Source organism: Mustela nivalis (genome assembly GCF_964662115.1).
Source record: "Mustela nivalis genome assembly, chromosome: 2".
NCBI classification, from domain to species: Eukaryota; Metazoa; Chordata; class Mammalia; order Carnivora; family Mustelidae; genus Mustela; species Mustela nivalis.
In genome coordinates this window covers 78016201-78029863 of record NC_139021.1, presented here as the reverse complement: position 1 = coordinate 78029863, position 13663 = coordinate 78016201, and the positions used below count along the sequence as shown (strand labels likewise).

General features: G+C 44.1%; 1 long non-coding RNA gene across 1 annotated transcript; it reads right to left on the bottom strand.

Moving 5' to 3' along the window:
* Nucleotides 1–1560: 1560 nt before the first annotated feature.
* LOC309858782 lies at nt 1561–6911 on the bottom strand. Its single transcript, XR_014308321.1, has 2 exons — nt 6728–6911; nt 1561–3344 (listed from the first exon to the last, which is right to left on the bottom strand). It is a non-coding gene; the product is annotated as an uncharacterized lncRNA (long non-coding RNA).
* Nucleotides 6912–13663: the final 6752 nt, after the last annotated feature.

The following is a 13663-nucleotide window of genomic DNA, read 5'->3' as shown; positions in this document are numbered from 1 at the left end:
TGACACAAGTGGAAGTGAAACACGCCACTTCTGGGCTGAGGTTTTGAAGAACCAGAAATGCCTTGGCCACGATTCCCCCCATCTGCCAGGAGAATGAAGAACTCTGGGTTGAAAGGAGGGAGCTCTTGTATTGCTCTGGGTGAGACAGACATACATTTTGATTGTGTTAGGCCACAAAAATGTTGGTGTTTATTTGTTCTCTTGACTAATACGGGGTGCAACACAAGGAGGAAGGTTGGGGTGATTTTAGCAGATAGTTGGTTCTGTCAGTGTGATTGTGAAGCTCCTACAAGTCAGAGTAGGCTCTGTGACAGGTTCTTGGGAGGGAAGGCCCTTTTCCTGCCCCTCCCTTCTGTCAAAAGATATTTGCATCGAAGGTCTTGCAGGGATCGTAGAAAGCACTGGAACCCTCCGTGAAGCCAGGCACAGCCCAGCCTCAGGATCCAGCTTGGGGCCTCCCATCTGGGGTGGATCCATGGTGCATGCCTGGCAGGGGTGCCCAGGGCCAAGCCCAGGAGACTCACGCATATGTCTCTATCCAGTCTGGAGCACTTACTACCTATGGTTTTAAAACATTTTATTCAAAAATAATTTCAGTCTTAGAGAAGAAATGTTCTTTTCCATGGACCTGAGATCCTCCTTGGGGGAGTGGGAAATGGGAAGGCATGGGGAAGTGATGTCGGCATTGACCGAGTACCCAAAAGGGGTGGAGAAGAAATTTAGAAATTGACGAAGTTATCATGAAATGAACAAGGCTAAATTGTTCAACATCAGTGGAAATGGGGAGCTCCAGAGATAACCAAGTTTGATTATGGAGCAGTAAATGTGACTATGTCTTTGCACACATGGGTGTACTTTGCACACTTTACATTTACCCTTCTACGAAGGCAGCGGCTAATTAGTGCTGGGTAAAGTCCTGTTCTCCCCCTGGGGCTTTTAGAATATCTTGACAAAGTAGGGGCGCCTGCGTGGCTCAGGTCAGTTAAGTGTCTGCCTCCAGCTCAGGTCATGATCCCAGGGTCCCGGGATCGATCAAACCCCACATCGAGCTCCTGGCTCAGCGGAGAGCCTGCTTCTCCCTCTCTCTCTGCCCCTCCCCCCCCACTGGTGCTCTCTCTTCCTCAAATAAATTTTTTAAAAATCTTATAAAAGAGAATATCTTGACGAAGTAACTTTGGGACAGGATTCTGCCCAGGTTGGAGGAGGCAGAGGCTGACAAGGCGTTCATTTGTTTGTCCAACAGATATCTTTGGAGCACGTACTCTGTGCCAAGCACTGGGCTTTCCAAGAGGCTGAGAAGATCCTTGCTAAAAGGAATGCTCCTCTACTACCCCAAATGCCTCACATTCCTGAGCTATATTGCCTAAATACTTTGTTGAGGTTACCATCCAGAAGGCTTGTAGAGCCCTAGAAAGGCAAGGATTGGGTTTGAGAGTCAGGCTACCTGGGTCCAAAGGTCAGCTGGGTTGTAACTCTGGGCATATTAGGAACTCTTAGGGCTTTAATTTCCTAGTTCATAAAATCGAGATAATAATCACCCATATTTCCTGGCAGGGTTGCTCAAGGATTAAATGAGATCATTTATTTAAACTCTGGAATATGTGAGCTCCAAGTCTAGGAAGTTCTGAGTGACTGTGAATTACAGCTCTTGTAGTTTGATAGAAAGGGAGAGAACAGGAGTGGGTGGAATGCCTGGGCAGCCAATCCTCAGGATGAAAATAAAGAGCTGGGAGTGGGTTGGGGAGGTGTAGGGTTGGGGGCAGGAGGGTTGCACAGGAAGAGAGGTACAGGATGGCACACTGGCCTTGCCTCCCTTGACTTGGGAGGGAGCCCGTAGCATGAATCCTTTGCTGGGCCCTTAGCATGGACTTTTGGGGCCATCTTGCCAGGGATGGACCCTTCCCTGCTCAGAGGCTACCTTCCTTCCATAGTTCCCATGCCCGCCTCTAGCTCCATCCATCTGCACACTAGGACTTGTCCAAAGCAACTTCTGTGGCACTTTTGGGAAATACCAGACATAATACACTATGTCCCAATTTTTCTCAGTACCTTTTAAGGAGATGACCATTTTATACCTTGAGGTTTTACTCTCTCATTGCTCTCTCATTATTTTCTGTTTGGAGTAGTACACAGAAATGGACAGTATGGACAGTACGGACACAGAAATGTCCAGCAGAGGAAACAAGCTGAATCAATTGCAAAGTTTCTGGCCGTTGAGGAACTTGAAATCCAATAGCATGAGTGGCATAGACAATTCAGTACAGAATAGGGACAAGGTGATTCGTGGCTTTTCCTGATGAAATCCTTTGTGGAGCAGGTAGGCTTTCAGGAGGAGCAAAATGCAGTTGAAGCAACTGCCATATGTTCTAAATGAGAGCAGACAATGGAGGGGGAAGATGAAGAATCAAGATTTTATGACAGAGAAGATAGAAGACCCAGAGTCTTCCAGATTTGGGAAGAAGAGGCCATGGAAGGACAAGGAAACCAAAGAAGAGAAAATATGGCGGCAATGAGTGGTGGCAGGTTTTGGCTTGCAGACAAATATACCTGATCCTCACATAGGTTAACAGATATGGTGTGTTAGAGGGAGTGAAGTGTGGGAACTGGTTGTGAACCCAGCAAGAACTAGCTGACCCAGAGAGCAGAGCCCGAGCCTAGGACGGATGTGGGGCATCAAGGATAAAACAGTGATGCTATCAGTAAGCGGTTCTTCCATTGGAGAGGAGAGCCTGTGCCCTGGAGGCCTTTTGGACGTCTGGAGTGGTGAGACAGTGGCGGGGCTGTCTGTGTTAGACCGTTCCTGTCCCAGTGGTCTTCATCATTAAGCACCTAGGGGTCTATTTTCCCAGACTAAGTGTAAGCCAGAGGGGGTGAAACCAGTTTGGTGACAGGCTGTGGCGTCTCTAGGGTGTCTGTACCTTGTCTTCCATACCTTGTCCTCTGTGTGTCAGAATCTTTTTCAGAAGTGACTTCCTGTCTCCCTGTGTGGGTGATGCATGTGATCTGGTCTGGCCACAAAATGGCGCTGGCCAAAGGGCTGATGGCTATCAACAGGAGATGTCAAGCACCAATTAGGTCTTGTGGGACTGAGGGACATATTGCTGGCCTCCCTCCTCTAAAGAAAAGCAGGACACGAATGAAGACAGCCAGAGGGTTGTTCCACCTTGTGTGTAAGCACCTCCACCATTTAAGCATCTGCCTGCCATGAGACATGGGCGGCTGAGACCACGGACAAAGGACTGAGAACAAGTGAAAGGTTATTTCTCTCTTCTTCCAGTACCTTCAGGCTCTAAAGCCTCTTCCGGTCTTAAGTAAAATTGCGGTGCAGTCCATCAAAGAAGGGCCTGTTGGGAAAATCCAAAAGGGTGTATCAGTTAGCAATTGCCTCTGACTGCTACCTAACAAAGTGCCCCAAACATGAGAGCTTAAAACACCGGTCTTCTGTTCATTCTTACAAGTCAGACGGCCTGAGCTCCAGCTGGAAATGGCTCCTGATGTCCTTCATCCTTGTCCTGGGACAACAGGTTGGACCTGGCTTGTCCTTCTCAGAAGTGTGAGAGAGCCAGCCAGTCGCAAAATCTGTGCTTGCCCCATGTTGTCCGTCCCCTCATCGCCCTGAGCAAGAGCCCAGGGTGGAGGTGGGGAGGTAACCCTGCCCGCAAGGGTGGATATGGCCAAGTTCCATGGGTCTGTGTGCAACAGTGGGAGCACCTGTTCTTTCTCCTTTGTGTGGAAGCCTCGTTATGACAAAGTGAGAGCTTCCTTGGAAAGGGGAGGGCAGGGCGATGATTTGGGGAGGAGCCCAGGAAAGAACAAAGAGCAGGCAGGGTTTCCCAGAATGGGGGACCTTGTCATACTGATCTTTTACTGGGTGAGGAGGAAAACCTGAGAGGAATTTCTTCTGGCAGGGGCAAGTGGGGGTCCACCTTTCCTCACTTCCCCTGCCTCCAGGGGCTTGTGTAACTCCTGGGGAGTGGTCCTCAGTCCAGCCAAGATCTGGAACAGCTTGAGAGTATTCTGGCTGAAAAGCTCAGGCAGGACCACTCAGCCATCATGTCATTGCTGTCTCCAGAGGGGTCTGAATCCTGCTTACTGCTCAAGCAAGGAGCTCCCTCAGGCTGGTCAAAGAGAGCTGTATTCTCTGCTACACATCAGGGCTGGACGGACCTTGACAGAGGAACCAAGTTGTAGAGCAAATGACCTTCATATCAGCCTAAAGTTTAACTCAGGAGTGAACAATAACATCCTGCAAATAACCCCTGTCTTAGCAACTTGAGCTGGGTTTGTAAGATGGAGAAGCAGTCATTAGCCTGCTATCCGGACTGGGTCAGCTCTGAGAGGTCTTCACCATTATCCCCAAGTTCAAGGGGAAAGTTTAGAGCCAGGGACCATAGCTCCAGTTCTCAGAAACCAGCAATCCCTTACTCGGAGCCCAAGATACCAGGAATGACCTTTCAGCACTTGGAGCACCCAAGAATCATTGATTAAGCAGTTTTATCCATTCACTAACAATCACTAGGTCTTATTTGCCAAAGTTAGGTCTAACTTTTGAGTGTGATTTTATCTTCCTCGCAGTTGTGTTTGTGCATGTTATATTCAGGAGTTTCTGAGGGAAAACCCATCTGGTGGTTGGAAAAAAGAAAAAAAGGACTTGACAAAAAAAGAGATAAATAAGGGAGGTCCCCAAACTCAAGGTACACTGGATAAAGACATAATAAATACCCAACTTTCCCTTGGTTTCCAGATGTTTCGTCAATCTGTTCCCCTTTTGCAGACAAATAATTGGACCTACTGCTTTAAATGTAGAGATACTGCATTTGAAAAGAAGTCTAGAAGTTGAAGGAGAGTAGTGAACATATTACTTGAAAATGTATGTAGTTCAAGTTGGTTTATTGTTATGTCAAATACCTGGAAATTGTATTGTCAAATACCTGGAAATCTGTTTGTTTATTTATTTATTTATTTTAAAAGATTTTATTCATTTATTTGACAGAGATCACAAGTAGGTAGAGAGACCGGCAGAGAGAGAGGGAGAAGGAGGCTCCCTGCTAAGCAGAAAGCCCGATGCGGGATTTGTTCCCAGGACCCTGAGATCATGACCTGAGCCGAAGGCAGAGGCTTAACCCACTGAGCCACCCAGGCGCCCCAGTGTTCATTTATTTTAAAGGCTGAAAGTAGAGATGCAAATTGCATCAAGTGGAACTAAAACCCTGAGCTGCTTGGTCTTCAGTGTTTTCCTTAGAGGAGAACTGCAGCTTTCAGTTTTCTTCCCTGACCTCAATAGGGTTGTGGGGTGCAGCAGAGGGAGAGTCTGCAATTCCTGTGTCCCTGGAGCTGCGTTGCTCGCTCGAGCTTAAAAGTCATGGTGCCTTCATCATTTCCTTCTATTGTTTGCATTTTCCAGTCTGAAGTTCTAGGGTGTGTGTGTTGTTGTTTTTTTAAAATTATTTATTAAAGTTGTAAGAGTAATTTTAAGATTTCTCAGCTTCACGGAGAAACTGACAACACTTTGAATCTGATCCTGAAGGATGAGTGTGCAGTGGTACCAGCCTCCTTGTGGCCAGGCACTTGGGTGTCTGACCTGTCTCACTGTCACCAAGAGTTGGTCTGCATTGCCAGGAGATAGCCAGAATTCAGAGGGAAAGAAGGTCTGTTTTGTGTAATCTGCATCTGAGCCCAGAGCAGCAGGTAGCCGCCCGGAGTTTACACAAATACCATTTCTTTTCAGCACAGAAGTCTTCCTTAGATTTGTTTAAAGCATAAAGACCAGGCAGACATCCCAGCGATGATGATGATAGATTATATCTCAAAGAGAATAAAGATATAAAGTGCTCGTAAACATACCACTTTCCTCAAATTGCTTTTTATTTTTTTTTATTATTATTATTTTTAATATTTAGGGGCACCTGGGTGGCTCAGTGGGTTAAGCCTCTGCCTTCGGCTCGGGTCATGATCCCAGGGTCCTGGGATCCAGCCCCGCATTGGGCTCTCTGCTCAGCGGGGAACCTGCTTCCCCTTCTCTCTCTCTGCCTGCCTCTCTGCCTACTTTTGATCTCTGTCAAATAAATAAACAAAATCTTTAAAAAAAAAAAAAGGAAATAAAATTATTTGTTGGAGAGAGAAAGAGAGAGCGAGCACATGCATGCAGGAGGAGGGGGAGGTACAGAGAGAGAAGCAGACCCCCCACAGAGCGGGGAGCCCAATGCGGGACTTGATCCCAGGGCCCTGGGATCATGACCTAAGCTGAAGACAGAGGCTTAACTGACTGAGCCACCCAGGAACCCCTACTTTTAAAATTGCTCTTTTTAAATAGCCTTATGGATCAAGGGTGAACTTGATGGCAATAATAAAACTTATCTATTACAGACGAGATCGGGCGCGTTCAGGGTTTGGCCGTAGACAAAACTTATCTATTACAATAAATTCCAGTTCAATGGCACTTTCTGGTGTACTTATTGAATTTTTTATGGGCAGGTTGGTCTTGTCTAGACACGACCACAAGGGGCTTTTGTATCATCTCTCTCTCTGTGACTTCCTCATTCCCTCCTCCGCCGCTGCCGCCCCACCCTACACCCCAACCCCAGCAGGGCTCACCGCACCTAGCTTATGTTCCTGTGGTGTTGAAGCTTATTGAGAATAAGCACCTGAAGTACATTTTCTCAGGATCCCTAGGCGATGGCAAACAAAAGTAAAGGAAAATGGAAGAGTTGGTTTTGTTCCCACTTACCAGGGAAGGCCGAAGAATAACCAGAGGAAATGAGGTCTTTGGGAACTCCAACATGGGACTCAAGAACAATGCAGCCTTCTGGAAACTGTGGAGTGTCAACGGAAGTTATTCCTTGTTACAGGAAGAGTGAGTGAGGCAGTGTGTCGTGGAACAGCCGGCTGGGCTCTCAGCTGCAGAGAGGCAGCGACCTGGGAAACAAGAGCAGAGTTCATTTGGCAAGACTCGGGCTTGGCCTGGAGGAAGACCCAGACGCCCCATTCTGAGTTGTTTGTATTCAAATAGACTTAGTAGCTGAATATGACTTGGCTTTCCAATTTTAAGAAGATGAACTAGAAGGTCCTTCCCTTCCCTTCCCTGTCTTCCCTACCTTTTCCTACCTCTCCCTTCCCGAGAGCTATAGAACTTACCCGTTAGCAACACTGGATCTGGCTTGTGCCCGACTCTGTCACTTCCTTGCTCCATGCTCTTCCGTGACGTACCATACTCTCTCTGCTCCAATTATTTCTTCTGTGAAATCTGATGATAATAATGGCCACTCATAAATGTTTGCCATTAAAAATATGATTATAATTTTTTGCCTCTGTGAATAAAACACTTCTTTCAGAAATATATAGCATAATACAATTTAAAATTCTACCTTTCTTAAGATTTCCACCAAATTTGATTATTGAAAAATATTCATTATTAAAACCTTTCATTAGGAAAGGGAATGAAGTGATTTGAGGAATGAGGGTGTCTAGGGGGTGCCTGGATGGCTCAGTTGGTTAAGTGTTGGACTCCTGGTTTCAGCTCAGGTCACAATCTCAAGTTCAGTGTGGAGTGTCCTTGTCCCTCTCTCTCCTCCTCTGCCTCTCCCTCCACTTGTGTGCACTCTCTCTCTCTAATAAATAAATAGAACCTTAAAGAAAAAAAAAAAAAAGGAAAGAAAGAAAATAAGGTGTCCTAACTACCAAAATCTAGGCTATGAATTTTAGCTTCCTTAACACACTTTTAAACATCTTTTTTTTTTTTAAAGTTTTAAAATTTTTTTAAAAAGATTTTATTTATTTATTTGACAGACAGTGATCACAAGTAGGCAGAGAGCCAGGCAGAGAGAGAAGGGGAAGCACACTCCCTGCTGAGCAGAGAGCCCGATGCATACCTCCATCCCAGGACCCTGAGATCATGACCTGAGCCAAAGGCAGGGGCTTTAACCCACTGAGCCACCCAGGCACCCTAAACACCTTCTTTTATCATGAACATCCTTCTGTTTATTTACCCACCTGTCTGTACACCCATGAATCCTGTCAGCCCTCCAGCCATCCGTTCAGTGTGTATTTCTAAATTCCTGCCATGTGTCAGACACAGGGCTATACCAAGGGCCTCTCCAGTTAGACAGAGGGAGGGAAGAAACCTCCACCCAAATCAGCTGGAATGCAAAACTTTGATTCAGTATGTGACCAATATTTTCAGTATTTACACATTAACGTTTATACAAAATGTGCTCTATTTTGCCGGAATACCAAAAGCAAGCATGTGCGTTGAAAGAAACAATACTTCCAAATGAATTTTTAAATTTTATTTTTAAAAATTATGGCAAAATATATATAACACAAAATTTACCATCTAAACCATTTTTCAGTGTGAAGTTCAGTGTGAAGTTTAGAAGTTAAGTTTATTCACGTTCCTGTGCAACAGTCACCAGCACCCATCTCTCGAACTTTTTCATCTTCCCAAACTGAAACTGTGTACCTATTCAACACCATATCCCTATTCCTCCCTCCCTCTAGTCCCCCAGTAACTACCATTTTACCTTATGGCTTTATAAACTTGGCTGCTTGAGGTGCCTCATATAAAGCAAAATAAGGCAGTATTTGTCCTTTTGTGACTGGCCTATTTCTTTTAATAGAATGTGCTCAAGGTTACCCAAGGACATATCAGAATGTCCTTCCCTTTTAAGGCTGAATAATATTCCATTGTATGTATAACCACAATTTTATCTGTTCATCTGTCAATGGACTTGGGTCACTTCTGCCTTTTGGCTGTTGTGAGGAATGCTGCTATAAACAGGAGTACACAACATACTCTTTTGATAATAATAATTCAAAAGCAAATCCACTGTTCAATGGGAAGCAGTAGGTAAAGACATTTCAGTTACATAAACATAACTCATTTACTACTTCAATACACATTCACTATCTTCTGAGGGCCGGGTGCTGGGGGCAGTGTGCTAAGGGGTCCAGGGTAAACCCACAGGCTGTCACAGAGTTTCTAGTCACCCGGGGAGGGAGATTTTAAACAACTGCACATACAAATCAGCATATAGTTATTCATCGTGATCAGTGCTGTAAAGGGAAAGGGCAGGATCCATCGAGAGAGCATTGATTGGGTGACCTGACTCAGGCAGGGTGGTCAGGGAGGGGCTCTTTGACAAGGCGACATTTTGCTGAGGCCTGAGAATCAGAAGAAGTCAGGTTGGTGCAGAGCAGGAGGGAAGAAACTTCTGGGTGAGGGCGCAGCAGAAACAAGTTGTGGGCAAAACTCCAGAACTGTTTTTCCAACGCCCCCTTTGCACATCAGTTCTGACCCTGTTTCTGGTCCTCAGTGTGACTTGAGTTGCTAACATTCGAGCAGCTCAGAGTTTTAATTTATGAATCAAGCATAAAACTACTGACATATGCTACTGACATACTGTGTGACTTCAGTCTCAGAGTGACCAAAGGTGGCTAGAAGCATGGATATCCTTCTCCAGGCTGTACTTAACCCATTTTAGAACTTGGGGTTTTGGGGAATCCAGAACAAGGATCTTTGCTAGATCCAAATAAGAGGCAGTGATAAGTAAGATAAGGCTCTTGAAACCCTTCGGGAAGAGGAATGCTGTCTCGATATGAAGTGTGACTCATATAGATCCCTTTCGGAGTAAGAAGTGCTTTGAAAACCTATACATTACCTCCTTTTCATTTTATACTTCCTGGACTCATAGTGGAATAAATCTCAAGCCAGGAGACTTGATGCTGCCAAGTGGATTGCTAAGGAAGAAATTCTGGCTTTTTATGCAGTCAACCAGAATGTGGCAAGCAGAAATAAAAAATGACAGTTGCTTCCTTTAAGCAGCATTGGCAAGTATTTCAAGCCCATGTCAGCCTCCCATGCCCTTTTTGTTAATGTGTGACTCTCCTGCTGAAGCCTGTGTACCAAAGTAATTTCCCTCAGACTCACTTTATGGAGAAGTGAGTGTTTAGCATGTGTGAATGGTGGTAGAAGGAGGTTCTTTGATGAAGTGAAGTGACTAGACACAATCACTTCTCTGTCCTAGATGACTCTGAGAGAGGGTCACCATCAGCCAACGTCTAGAAGCATTAAGGTCTTTTGTTGTTAATGCTGTTACCGACATTATTTTTTATTGAGATGGCCCTACAAATGTTATAGTTATATTAGTTATATTAGTTCATTAGATATCCAAATAATATGGATACATTACATTAGATATCCAAATTACATTAGATATCCAAATAATATGGTACTTCTGTTTTAGTCATTCACTTTTCTCTTTATGTAATGCCAACTCAGCGTTTCCTTTCCCTCTTGATTTGAGGCTGGCTTTTTGTGTCTGTTTGTTAAAGTATTTTTTAATATATGTTCTATGGTAGTCTTTTTTAAAAGTTTTGACCACAACCCACAGCAAGGAATATGTTTTACTTCATCCAAAGTAACAAAACTTCACAAAAACAGTATGTATTCTTCCTATAAGAGAGAGGCAACCTAGTATTTTCTACTTGATAATATTCTCTTTGGTTAGGTTTTTTTTTAATGAGTCCAAAGACTATGTTATTTTTTTTTTTTAAGATTTTATTTATTTATTTGACAGAGAGAGATCACATGTAGGCAGAGAGGCGGGCAGAGATTGAGAGGAAGAAGCAGGCTCCCTGCCGAGCAGAGAGCCCAATGTCGGGCTCAATCCCAGGACCCTGGCATCATGACCTGAGCCAAAAGCAGAGGCTTTAACCCACTGAGCCACCCAGGCGCCCCTCTTTGGTTAGGTTCTATCTAAATTTTTAAATATTAGTGGAAACCTACTAAAGTGTTGTCATGATTCACGAAAGGGTTAAGGCCATGTATAACCAGGCCATTGAACATCTGTGGTTCCTTACTTTTTCAGTGTGTACAAGTTCATCTCAACAGGCTTTGAACTCCTTCAGGAAAGCATAGTGGGGTTTTCACTTTTCCACAGGGCTCAGGACAAGGTATGTGTTTCCCATGGGAAATGATTGAATTAGGTGACATTCTCCTATCATTTGAACTCCCTGCCATTCCCAGGTTGGCTTGAATCAGAAGAGAAAAATCTTGTTTACAAAGGTAACCATTTTGAGTTCCGGGGAATTGGGCTTCCTCCAGTAAAAATTACAACTAGCTGGGATCTCTCTCTCTTTTTTTTTTTTTACGAACAGCAGTTAGCATCTCTCTCATGTTCATTTGGTCATAAACAGCTTTTGGGAGATAGTTTGAGCCTTGACTACCTCTGTAAGTATGAGTTTCCCACCCACCAAATAAGGAAAACTCCCCAACAGGACTTTGAAGATTACATCAGATAATATAGTACTATGATACTCTACAATACTATAATACTATATTAACTTATTTAATAATTCCTCAATATTGACCATTCTTGTCATGTTTACTTTCAAATATGTTAGCTGTTAAGAATCCACAACATTCTCTATCTTCATCTTTGGTTCTTTCAGCCTGTGTGGTTAGGAGAAGATGATCAAGAGAAGGGGGAAGGGAACAGTTCCAGAAGGCCGTGGGTTGTATCTTTTCCCCCTGCATCTCCAACATCCAGCATCCATCACAGGGCATTCAGTAGTTGGTAAATAGGGCATAATAAGAGAACAAGGATGAAGAAGAGAATAGGAAACTTAGATCCCAGTTTAAACTCATGATCAATGGCCCAAGTTCCAAACTAGAGCCAGTTCTCAGACACCCGTTTGAAGATCAGGCCCTTTAAAGATGCTTCCGCAATGTAGAGGCAAGTGGATAGAGTAGTGATTCTTCAGTACTTCCTTTAAGGAATCTAAAGCTATTTACTTGGGTATCCATCCACTCAGGAATAGGTTATACCTGGCCTGATCAAAGGCTGGTGGTTATAGGTCTGAGTTAATGTTGATTCTCGGCTTTATGGGAGTCATGGCTCAGGTCCATCTCACAGTGGGTCTAATGGGTCCATAGACCGAAGGTGGTCATTCTCCAAATTCCTGAGTATACAGTTGGTAAAAACATACTTAGCCTAACAGAATACTCCTTTTGGTTTCTTGGGCTGTTGTAGTAGAACAAGTCAAGTGGAAGCCCATTCCCACACCAGAGTAGTAAATCAAAAGCAGAATTCTCTCTTGGAAAGAATAACAGACACGAGTGTGACACTAAATGACTTAAGTGATACAAAGGTAGTGGCTTTCATCATAACTACCATGCCAGGCTGGTCTTTGCAAAACCAGGTGGATCATGGCATACGACAAAGGACGACTGCAGACATAACCAGAAAGTAGCTTCAGTTACACTGGCTTTGTCAGATGTGCTTAATTAGCATAGATCCTCACAGCCTCAGTATGGGGGATGCAGCTATTGATGTGATCAGTGAATTCTTTTCCGTAAGGAAAGACAAAGAGTAGCAGTCAGCATTCCTTATGGGAGGGAAAACAGTATATGGTCATGTTCGAGTATGAAGGATATATTGATTCTCTTACACTCTGTCATAATACAGTCTGGAAGGATCTGGATCGGCTGGACCTTCTGAAGAATTTTGATCCACTCAAGTGCTTTGGATGCCTTAGTAAGATAAATGCTCCAGAGAGTAGGAGATAAACACTCCACAGTTTCAGGGACCTATGACATCAGTGAAGATTGTAACTGTCCAATGGTCTAGGGTATGCCAGGATAGGTCCTCCAAAAGAACAAACGATACCGTGTTCTTAATAAGGACAAAGTAAGGAACCAGTTGGTGCCTTGAACCCACCACTACTAAGAAAGAAGCAAGATAATTGTCAGATCTTTTGGGTTTTGAAGGCAGTATATTATACAATCGAGAATATTTCTTTAACTTATTAAATGACAGGGAAGCTTGCATTGTTTTGCATTGGACTCAGAGCAAGAAGAGTCCTTGCAGCAAAAGCATTTGCTATTTGGACTCTATGAACCAACACACTTCATGGCCCTTCAGGTGTCTGGGTAGAAAGGGCTATTGACTAGACGTTCTTCTAAGCCCCCAAAGGGGAATTCCAGCACAGACTTCTAAAGTTCTGGAGCAAGGCCTATTGCCTGCAACAGAGTATCCTACACCACGTGAAAAATATCTCTTGACTTGTTATTAGGCACTGTCTCTATTGGGTAGAGACAGACCACCTAAATATGGAGTAAGTATCAATTGAGCACATGGCAAACTACCTATCATGACCTGTGTTGTATCAGCTCCACCAAGAGACAAGGTCAAACAAGCTTAGGAGCAATCCAGTATAGATTGTAAGTGGTACATCTTAGACTGGGCTTGAGCAGGTCCACAGGACACAAATAAGTTGGTGGCCCAAATCTTCATGTCACATAAAACTTTGCATTAATGTCTTTCCCTTCCTCATATCTATTGCCATAAAGGGGATTTCTTATGACCAGCTGATAGCGGAAAACCCGAGTTTAACTCACAGATGGATCAGCTAAGATATACTGACATAAGCTGAAAATGGACCATTGTTTGGTGACAGCTTCCCTTGTGGCCCTGACAGATGTGAGGCCATCAATAGGCAGAGTTCTGCACCAGCATGGCATCTGGTCATTGACTTCATAGAGCAAGAAAAGTGGCTTAAAGTAAGAATATATATGGGCTCTGGCAAAGTGACTGATGATTTGGCTGGTTTGAAGGCACACAGAAGGAGAGGGGACAAGAAATTCTGGGGATGAGATATGTAGATG